The following is a 12,120-nucleotide window of genomic DNA, read 5'->3' as shown; positions in this document are numbered from 1 at the left end:
CAATCCATTAAATTCTACTCGGGTTGATTCCATTCCATACCATTCCATTCCATTCCATTCCATTCCATTCCATTCCATTCCATTCCATTCCATTCCATTCCATTCCATTCCATTCCACTCCATTCCATTCCATTCCATTCCACTCCATTGCATTCCATTCCATTCCGTTCTACTCGGGTTGATTCCATTCCATTCCGTTCCGTTCCGTTCCGTTCCGTTCCGTTCTACTCGGGTTGATGCCATTCGATTCCATTCCATTCCATTCCATTCCATTCCATTCCATTCTACTCGGGTTGATCATTCCATTCCATTCCATTCGATTGCATTCCATTCCATTCCATTCCAATCCATTCCATTATACTCGGGTTGATTCCATTCCATTCCATTCCATTACACTCCATTCCTCTCCATTCCATTCCATTCCATTCCATTCCATTCCATTCCATTCCATTCCATTCCATTCGATTCCATTCCATTCCATTCCATTCCATTCCATTCCATTCCATTCCATTCCATTCCATTCCGTTCCGTTCTACTGGGGTTGATTCCATTCTATTCCATTCAATTCCATTCGATGACATTCGATTCCAATCGATTCCATTCCATTCCATTCCATTCTATTCCATTGAATTCCATTCAATTCCATTCCATTCCATTCCGTTCTACTCGGGTTGATTCCATTCCATTCTATTCCATTCCATTCCATTCCATTCCATTCCATTCCATTTCATTCCATTCCATTCCGTTATACTCGGGTTCTTTCCATTCCATTCCATTCGATTCCATTCCATTCCATTCCATTCCATTCTATTCCATTCCATTCCATTCCGTTTTTCTCGGGTTGATTCCATTCCGTTCCATTCCATTCCATTCCATTCCATTCCATTCCATTCCATTCCATTCCATTCCATTCCAATCCATTCCATTCTACTCGGGTTGATTCCATTCCTTTCCATGCCATTCCTTTCCATTCCATTCCATTCCATTCCATTCCAATCCATTCCATTCTACTCGGGTTGATTCCATTCCATTCCATTCCATTCCATTCCATCCCATTCCATTCCATTCCATTCCATTCTTCTCGGGTTCATTCCATTCCATTCCATTCCATTCCATTCCAGTCGGGTTGATCATTCCATTCCATTCCATTTTACTCGGGTTGATCATTCCATTCCATTCCATTCCATTCCATTCCATTCCATTCCATTCAGTTCCGTTCTGTTCATTTCCGTTCCGTTCTACTGGGGTTGACTCCATTCTCTTCCATTCGATTCCATACGATTCCATTCGATACCATTCCATTCCATTCTATTCCATTCCATTCCATTCCATTCCATTCCATTCCATTCCCATCCATTCCGTTCTACTCGGGTTCATTCCATTCCATTCCGTTCCGTTCCGTTCCATTCCATTCCGTTCCGTTCTGTTCCATTCCGTTCCATTCCATTCCATTCCGTTCTACTCAGATTGATTCCATTCTGTTCCATTCCATTCCATTCCATTCCATTCGAATCCATTCCATTCCATTCCATTCCATTCCAATCCATTAAATTCTACTCGGGTTGATTCCATTCCATTCCATTCCATTCCATTCCATTCCATTCCATTCCAATCCATTAAATTCTACTCGGGTTGATTCCATTCCATACCATTCCATTCCATTCCATTCCATTCCATTCCATTCCATTCCATTCCATTCCATTCCATTCCATTCCATTCCACTCCATTCCATTCCATTCCATTCCACTCCATTGCATTCCATTCCATTCCGTTCTACTCGGGTTGATTCCATTCCATTCCGTTCCGTTCCGTTCCGTTCCGTTCCGTTCTACTCGGGTTGATGCCATTCGATTCCATTCCATTCCATTCCATTCCATTCCATTCCATTCCATTCTACTCGGGTTGATCATTCCATTCCATTCCATTCGATTGCATTCCATTCCATTCCATTCCAATCCATTCCATTATACTCGGGTTGATTCCATTCCATTCCATTCCATTACACTCCATTCCTCTCCATTCCATTCCATTCCATTCCATTCCATTCCATTCCATTCCATTCGATTCCATTCCATTCCATTCCATTCCATTCCATTCCATTCCATTCCATTCCATTCCGTTCCATTCTACTGGGGTTGATTCCATTCTATTCCATTCAATTCCATTCGATGACATTCGATTCCAATCGATTCCATTCCATTCCATTCCATTCTATTCCATTGAATTCCATTCAATTCCATTCCATTCCATTCCGTTCTACTCGGGTTGATTCCATTCCATTCTATTCCATTCCATTCCATTCCATTCCATTCCATTCCATTTCATTCCATTCCATTCCGTTATACTCGGGTTCTTTCCATTCCATTCCATTCGATTCCATTCCATTCCATTCCATTCCATTCTATTCCATTCCATTCCATTCCGTTCTTCTCGGGTTGATTCCATTCCGTTCCATTCCATTCCATTCAATTCCATTCCATTCCATTCCATTCCATTCCATTCCAATCCATTCCATTCTACTCGGGTTGATTCCATTCCTTTCCATTCCATTCCTTTCCATTCCATTCCATTCCATTCCATTCCAATCCATTCCATTCTACTCGGGTTGATTCCATTCCATTCCATTCCATTCCATTCCATCCCATTCCATTCCATTCCATTCCATTCTTCTCGGGTTCATTCCATTCCATTCCATTCCATTCCATTCCAGTCGGGTTGATCATTCCATTCCATTCCATTTTACTCGGGTTGATCATTCCATTCCATTCCATTCCATTCCATTCCATTCCATTCCATTCCATTCAGTTCCGTTCTGTTCAGTTCCGTTCCGTTCTACTGGGGTTGACTCCATTCTCTTCCATTCGATTCCATACGATTCCATTCGATACCATTCCATTCCATTCTATTCCATTCCATTCCATTCCATTCCATTCCATTCCATTCCATTCCAATCCATTCCGTTCTACTCGGGTTCATTCCATTCCATTCCGTTCCGTTCCGTTCCATTCCATTCCGTTCCGTTCTGTTCCATTCCGTTCCATTCCATTCCATTCCGTTCTACTCAGATTGATTCCATTCTGTTCCATTCCATTCCATTCGATTCCATTCGATTCCATTCCATTCCATTCCATTCCATTCCATTCCATTCCATTCCATTCCATTCCAATCAATTCCATTCTACTCGGGTTGATTCCATTCCATTCCATTCCATTCCATTCCACTCCATTCCATTCCATTCCATTCCATTCCGTTCTACTCGGGTTGATTCCATTCTATTCCATTCCATTCCATTCCATTCCATTCCATTCCATTCCATTCCATTCCATTCCACTCTATTCCATTCCATTCCATTCCGTTCTACTCGGGTTGATTCCATTCCATTCCATTCCATTCCATTCCATTCCATTCCATTCCAATCCATTCCATTCTACTCGGGTTGATTCCATTCCATTCCATTCCATTCCATTCCACTCCATTCCATTCCATTCCATTCCACTCCATTGCATTCCATTCCATTCCGTTCTACTCGGGTTGATTCCATTCCATTCCGTTCCGTTCCGTTCCGTTCCGTTCCGTTCTACTCGGGTTGATGCCATTCGATTACATTCCATTCCATTCCATTCCATTCCATTCCATTCTACTCGGGTTGATCATTCCATTCCATTCCATTCGATTGCATTCCATTCCATTCCATTCCAATCCATTCCATTATACTCGGGTTGATTCCATTCCATTCCATTCCATTACACTCCATTCCTCTCCATTCCATTCCATTCCATTCCATTCCATTCCATTCCATTCCATTCGATTCCATTCCATTCCATTCCATTCCATTCCATTCCATTCCATTCCATTCCATTCCATTCCATTCCATTCCATTCCGTTCCGTTCTACTGGGGTTGATTCCATTCTATTCCATTCAATTCCATTCGATGACATTCGATTCCAATCGATTCCATTCCATTCCATTCCATTCTATTCCATTGAATTCCATTCAATTCCATTCCATTCCATTCCGTTCTACTCGGGTTGATTCCATTCCATTCTATTCCATTCCATTCCATTCCATTCCATTCCATTCCATTTCATTCCATTCCATTCCGTTATACTCGGGTTCTTTCCATTCCATTCCATTCGATTCCATTCCATTCCATTCCATTCCATTCTATTCCATTCCATTCCATTCCGTTCTTCTCGGGTTGATTCCATTCCGTTCCATTCCATTCCATTCCATTCCATTCCATTCCATTCCATTCCATTCCATTCCATTCCAATCCATTCCATTCTACTCGGGTTGATTCCATTCCTTTCCATTCCATTCCTTTCCATTCCATTCCATTCCATTCCATTCCAATCCATTCCATTCTACTCGGGTTGATTCCATTCCATTCCATTCCATTCCATTCCATCCCATTCCATTCCATTCCATTCCATTCTTCTCGGGTTCATTCCATTCCATTCCATTCCATTCCATTCCAGTCGGGTTGATCATTCCATTCCATTCCATTTTACTCGGGTTGATCATTCCATTCCATTCCATTCCATTCCATTCCATTCCATTCCATTCCATTCAGTTCCGTTCTGTTCAGTTCCGTTCCGTTCTACTGGGGTTGACTCCATTCTCTTCCATTCGATTCCATACGATTCCATTCGATACCATTCCATTCCATTCTATTCCATTCCATTCCATTCCATTCCATTCCATTCCATTCCAATCCATTCCGTTCTACTCGGGTTCATTCCATTCCATTCCGTTCCGTTCCGTTCCATTCCATTCCGTTCCGTTCTGTTCCATTCCGTTCCATTCCATTCCATTCCGTTCTACTCAGATTGATTCCATTCTGTTCCATTCCATTCCATTCGATTCCATTCGATTCCATTCCATTCCATTCCATTCCATTCCATTCCATTCCATTCCATTCCAATCAATTCCATTCTACTCGGGTTGATTCCATTCCATTCCATTCCATTCCATTCCACTCCATTCCATTCCATTCCATTCCATTCCGTTCTACTCGGGTTGATTCCATTCTATTCCATTCCATTCCATTCCATTCCATTCCATTCCATTCCATTCCATTCCATTCCATTCCATTCCACTCTATTCCATTCCATTCCATTCTGTTCTACTCGGGTTGATTCCATTCCATTCCATTCCATTCCATTCCATTCCATTCCATTCCATTCCAATCCATTCCATTCTACTCGGGTTGATTCCATTCCATTCCATTCCATTCCATTCCACTCCATTCCATTCCATTCCATTCCATTCCGTTCTAATCGAGTTGATTCCATTCTATTCCATTCCATTCCATTCCTTTCCATTCCATTCCATTCCATTCCATTCCATTCCATTCCATTCCATTCCATTCCATTCTATTCCATTCCATTCCATTCCATTCCGTTCTACTCGGGTTGATTCCATTCTATTCCATTCCATTCCATTCCATTCCATTCCATTCCATTCCAATCCATTCCATTCTACTCGGGTTGATTCCATTCCTTTCCATTCCATTCCATTCCATTCCATTCCATTCCATTCCATTCCATTCCATTCCTTTCTACTCGGGTTGATTCCATTCTATTCCATTCCATTCCATTCCATTCCATACCATTTCATTCCATTCCATTCCAATTCATTCCATTCCTTTCCATTCCATTCCATTCCATTCCATTCCATTCCATTCCAATCCATTCCATTCTACTCGGGTTGATTCCATTCCATTCCATTCCATTCCATTCCATTCCATTCCATTCCATTCCATTCCATTCCATTCCATTCCATTCCATTCCATTCCATTCCGTTCCGTTCTGTTCAGTTCCGTTCCGTTCTACTGTGGTTGACTCCATTCTCTTCCATTCGATTCCATACGATTCCATTCGATACCATTCCATTCCATTCCATTCCATTCCATTCAATTCCATTCCATTTCAATCCATTCCGTTCTACTCGGGTTCATTCCATTCCATTCTGTTCCGTTCCGTTCCGTTCCATTCCGTTCCGTTCTCTTCCATTCCGTTCCGTTCCATTCCATTCCGTTCTACTCAGATTGATTCCATTCTGTTCCATTCCATTCCATTCGATTCCATTCGATTCCATTCCATTCCATTCCATTCCATTCCATTCCATTCCATTCCATTCCATTCCATTCCAATCCATTCCATTCTACTCGGGTTGATTCCATTCCATTCCATTCCATTCCATTCCACTCCATTCCATTCCATTCCATTCCATTCCATTCCGTTATACTCGGGTTGATTCCATTCTATTCCATTCCATTCCATTCCATTCCTTTCCATTCCATTCCATTCCATTCCATTCCATTCCATTCCATTCCATTCCATTCCATTCCATTGCATTCCATTCCATTCCATTTTATTCCATTCCATTCCATTCCGTTCTACTCGGGTTGATTCCATTCCATTCCATTCCATTCCATTCCATTCCATTCCATTCCATTCCATTCCAATCCATTCCATTCTACTCGGGTTGATTCCATTCCAATCCATTCCATTCCATTCCATTCCACTCCATTCCACTCCATTCCATTCCATTCCGTTCTAATCGAGTTGATTCCATTCTATTCCATTCCATTCCATTCCTTTCCATTCCATTCCATTCCATTCCATTCCATTCCATTCCATTCCATTCCATTCCATTCCATTCTATTCCATTCCATTCCATTCCGTTCTACTCGGGTTGTTTCCATTCTATTCCATTCCATTCCATTCCATTCCATTCCATTCCATTCCATTCCATTCCATTCCATTCCGTTCCGTTCTGTTCAGTTGCTTTCCGTTCTACTGGGGTTGACTCCATTCTCTTCCATTCGATTCCATACGATTCCATTCGATACCATTCCATTCCATTCCATTCCATTCCATTCAATTCCATTCCATTCCAATCCATTCCGTTCTACTCGGGTTCATTCCATTCCATTCCGTTCCGTTCCGTTCCGTTCCATTCCGTTCCGTTCTGTTCCATTCCGTTCCATTCCATTCCATTCCGTTCTACTCAGATTGATTCCATTCTGTTCCATTCCATTCCATTCGATTCCATTCGATTCCATTCCATTCCATTCCATTCCATTCCATTCCATTCCATTCCATTCCATTCCATTTTATTCCATTTCATTCCATTCCGTTCTACTCGGGTTGATTCCATTCCATTCCATTCCATTCCATTCCATTCCATTCCATTCCAATCCATTCCATTCTACTCGGGTTGATTCCATTCCAATCCATTCCATTCCATTCCATTCCACTCCATTCCATTCCATTCCATTCCATTCCGTTCTAATCGAGTTGATTCCATTCTATTCCATTCCATTCCATTCCTTTCCATTCCATTCCATTCCATTCCATTCCATTCCATTCCATTCCATTCCATTCTATTCCATTCCATTCCATTCCATACCATTCCATTCCATTCCATTCCAATTCATTCCATTCCTTTCCATTCTATTCCATTCCATTCCATTCCATTCCATTCCATTCCATTCCATTCCTTTCTATTCTGGTTGATTCCATTCCATTCCATTCCATTCCGTTCCATTCCGTTCTGTTCCGTTCCGTTCCGTTCTACTCGGGTTGATTCCATTCTATTCCATTCCATTCCATTCCATTCCATTCCATTCCATTCCACTCGGGTTGATCATTCCATTCCATTCCATTCCATTCCAATCCATTCCATTCCATTCCATTCCGTTCTACTCGGGTACTTTCCATTCCATTCCTTTCCGTTCCTTTCCGTTCCATTCTGTTCCATTCCGTTCCATTCCATTCCATTCCATTCCATTCCGTTCTACTCGGGTTGATACCATTCTATTACATTCCATTCCATTCGATTTCATTCGATTCCATTCCATTCCCTTCCATTCCATTCCACTCCATTCCATTCCATTCCATTCCATTCCATTCCATTCCATTCCGTTCTACCCGGGTTGATTCCATTCTATTCCATTCCATTCCATTCCATTCCATTCCATTCCATTCCATTCCATTCCATTCCATTCCGTTCTACTCGGGTTGATTCCATTCTATTCCATTCCATTCCATTCCATTCCATACCATTCCATTCCATTCCATTCCAATTCATTCCATTCCTTTCCATACTATTCCATTCCATTCCATTCCATTCCATTCCATTCCATTCCATTCCTTTCCTTTCTACTCTGGTTGATTCCATTCCATTCCATTCCATTCTGTTCCATTCCGTTCTGTTCCGTTCCGTTCCGTTCTACTCGGGTTGATTCCATTCTATTCCATTCCATTCCATTCCATTCCATTCCATTCCATTCCACTCGGGTTGATCATTCCATTCCATTCCATTCCATTCCAATCCATTCCATTCCATTCCATTCCGTTCTACTCGGGTACTTTCCATTCCATTCCGTTCCGTTCCTTTCCGTTCCATTCTGTTCCATTCCATTCCGTTCCATTCCATCCCATTCCATTCCGTTCTACTCGGGTTGATACCATTCTATTACATTCCATTCCATTCGATTCCATTCGATTCCATTCCATTCCCTTCCATTCCATTCCACTCCATTCCATTCCATTCCATTCCATTAGATTCCATTCCATTCCGTTCTACTCGGGTTGATTCCATTCCATTCCATTCCATTCCGTAACTTTCCGTTCCATTCCGTTCCGTTCTACTCGGGTTGATTCCATTCTTTTCCATTCCATTCCATTCCGTTCTACTCGGGTTGATTCCATTCAATTCCTTCCCATTCCATTCCATTCCATTCCATTCCATTCCATTCCATTCCATTCCATTCCATTCCATTCCATTCCATTCCATTCGATTCCATTCCATTCCACTCCATTCCATTCGAATCCATTCCATTCCATTCCATTCCATTCCAATCCATTAAATTCTACTCGGGTTGATTCCATTCCATTCCATTCCATTCCATTCCATTCCATTCCAATCCATTAAATTCTACTCGGGTTGATTCCATTCCATACCATTCCATTCCATTCCATTCCATTCCATTCCATTCCATTCCATTCCATTCCATTCCACTCCATTCCATTCTATTCCATTCCACTCCATTGCATTCCATTCCATTCCGTTCTACTCGGGTTGATTCCATTCCATTCCGTTCCGTTCCGTTCCGTTCCGTTCCGTTCTACTCGGGTTGATGCCATTCGATTCCATTCCATTCCATTCCATTCCATTCCATTCCATTCTACTCGGGTTGATCATTCCATTCCATTCCATTCGATTGCATTCCATTCCATTCCATTCCAATCCATTCCATTATACTCGGGTTGATTCCATTCCATTCCATTCCATTACACTCCATTCCTCTCCATTCCATTCCATTCCATTCCATTCCATTCCATTCCATTCGATTCCATTCCATTCCATTCCATTCCATTCCATTCCATTCCATTCCATTCCATTCCATTCCGTTCCGTTCTACTGGGGTTGATTCCATTCTATTCCATTCAATTCCATTCGATGACATTCGATTCCAATCGATTCCATTCCATTCCATTCCATTCTATTCCATTGAATTCCATTCAATTCCATTCCATTCCATTCCGTTCTACTCGGGTTGATTCCATTCCATTCTATTCCATTCCATTCCATTCCATTCCATTCCATTCCATTTCATTCCATTCCATTCCGTTATACTCGGGTTCTTTCCATTCCATTCCATTCGATTCCATTCCATTCCATTCCATTCCATTCTATTCCATTCCATTCCATTCCGTTCTTCTCGGGTTGATTCCATTCCGTTCCATTCCATTCCATTCCATTCCATTCCATTCCATTCCATTCCAATCCATTCCATTCTACTCGGGTTGATTCCATTCCTTTCCATTCCATTCCTTTCCATTCCATTCCATTCCATTCCATTCCAATCCATTCCATTCTACTCGGGTTGATTCCATTCCATTCCATTCCATTCCATTCCATCCCATTCCATTCCATTCCATTCCATTCTTCTCGGGTTCATTCCATTCCATTCCATTCCATTCCATTCCAGTCGGGTTGATCATTCCATTCCATTCCATTTTACTCGGGTTGATCATTCCATTCCATTCCATTCCATTCCATTCCATTCCATTCCATTCAGTTCCGTTCTGTTCAGTTCCGTTCCGTTCTACTGGGGTTGACTCCATTCTCTTCCATTCGATTCCATACGATTCCATTCGATACCATTCCATTCCATTCTATTCCATTCCACTCCATTCCATTCCATTCCATTCCATTCCAATCCATTCCGTTCTACTCGGGTTCATTCCATTCCATTCCGTTCCGTTCCGTTCCATTCCATTCCGTTCCGTTCTGTTCCATTCCGTTCCATTCCATTCCATTCCGTTCTACTCAGATTGATTCCATTCTGTTCCATTCCATTCCATTCGATTCCATTCGATTCCATTCCATTCCATTCCATTCCATTCCATTCCATTCCATTCCATTCCATTCCAATCAATTCCATTCTACTCGGGTTGATTCCATTCCATTCCATTCCATTCCATTCCACTCCATTCCATTCCATTCCATTCCATTCCGTTCTACTCGGGTTGATTCCATTCTATTCCATTCCATTCCATTCCATTCCATTCCATTCCATTCCATTCCATTCCATTCCATTACATTCCACTCTATTCCATTCCATTCCATTCCGTTCTACTCGGGTTGATTCCATTCCATTCCATTCCATTCCATTCCATTCCATTCCATTCCATTCCAATCCATTCCATTCTACTCGGGTTGATTCCATTCCATTCCATTCCATTCCATTCCACTCCATTCCATTCCATTCCATTCCATTCCGTTCTAATCGAGTTGATTCCATTCTATTCCATTCCATTCCATTCCTTTCCATTCCATTCCATTCCATTCCATTCCATTCCATTCCATTCCATTCCATTCCATTCCATTCTATTCCATTCCATTCCATTCCATTCCGTTCTACTCGGGTTGATTCCATTCTATTCCATTCCATTCCATTCCATTCCATTCCATTCCATTCCAATCCATTCCATTCTACTCGGGTTGATTCCATTCCTTTCCATTCCATTCCATTCCATTCCATTCCATTCCATTCCATTCCTTTCTACTCGGGTTGATTCCATTCTATTCCATTCCATTCCATTCCATTCCATACCATTTCATTCCATTCCATTCCAATTCATTCCATTCCTTTCCATTCCATTCCATTCCATTCCATTCCATTCCATTCCAATCCATTCCATTCTACTCGGGTTGATTCCATTCCATTCCATTCCATTCCATTCCATTCCATTCCATTCCATTCCATTCCATTCCATTCCATTCCATTCCGTTCCGTTCTGTTCAGTTCCGTTCCGTTCTACTGTGGTTGACTCCATTCTCTTCCATTCGATTCCATACGATTCCATTCGATACCATTCCATTCCATTCCATTCCATTCCATTCAATTCCATTCCATTTCAATCCATTCCGTTCTACTCGGGTTCATTCCATTCCATTCTGTTCCGTTCCGTTCCGTTCCATTCCGTTCCGTTCTGTTCCATTCCGTTCCGTTCCATTCCATTCCGTTCTACTCAGATTGATTCCATTCTGATCCATTCCATTCCATTCGATTCCATTCGATTCCATTCCATTCCATTCCATTCCATTCCATTCCATTCCATTCCATTCCATTCCAATCCATTCCATTCCATTCCATTCCATTCCATTCCATTCCATTCCATTCCATTCCATTCCATTGCATTCCATTCCATTCCATTTTATTCCATTCCATTCCATTCCGTTCTACTCGGGTTGATTCCATTCCATTCCATTCCATTCCTTTCCATTCCATTCCATTCCATTCCATTCCATTCCATTCCATTCCATTCCATTGCATTCCATTCCATTCCATTTTATTCCATTCCATTCCATTCCGTTCTACTCGGGTTGATTCCATTCCATTCCATTCCATTCCATTCCATTCCATTCCATTCCATTCCATTCCAATCCATTCCATTCTACTCGGGTTGATTCCATTCCAATCCATTCCATTCCATTCCATTCCACTCCATTCCACTCCATTCCATTCCATTCCGTTCTAATCGAGTTGATTCCATTCTATTCCATTCCATTCCATTCCATTCCATTCCATTCCATTCCAT

Source organism: Gorilla gorilla, chromosome Y, assembly GCF_029281585.2.
Source record: "Gorilla gorilla gorilla isolate KB3781 chromosome Y, NHGRI_mGorGor1-v2.1_pri, whole genome shotgun sequence".
NCBI lineage: Eukaryota > Metazoa > Chordata > Mammalia > Primates > Hominidae > Gorilla > Gorilla gorilla.
Note: the sequence above shows the minus strand (reverse complement) of the source record.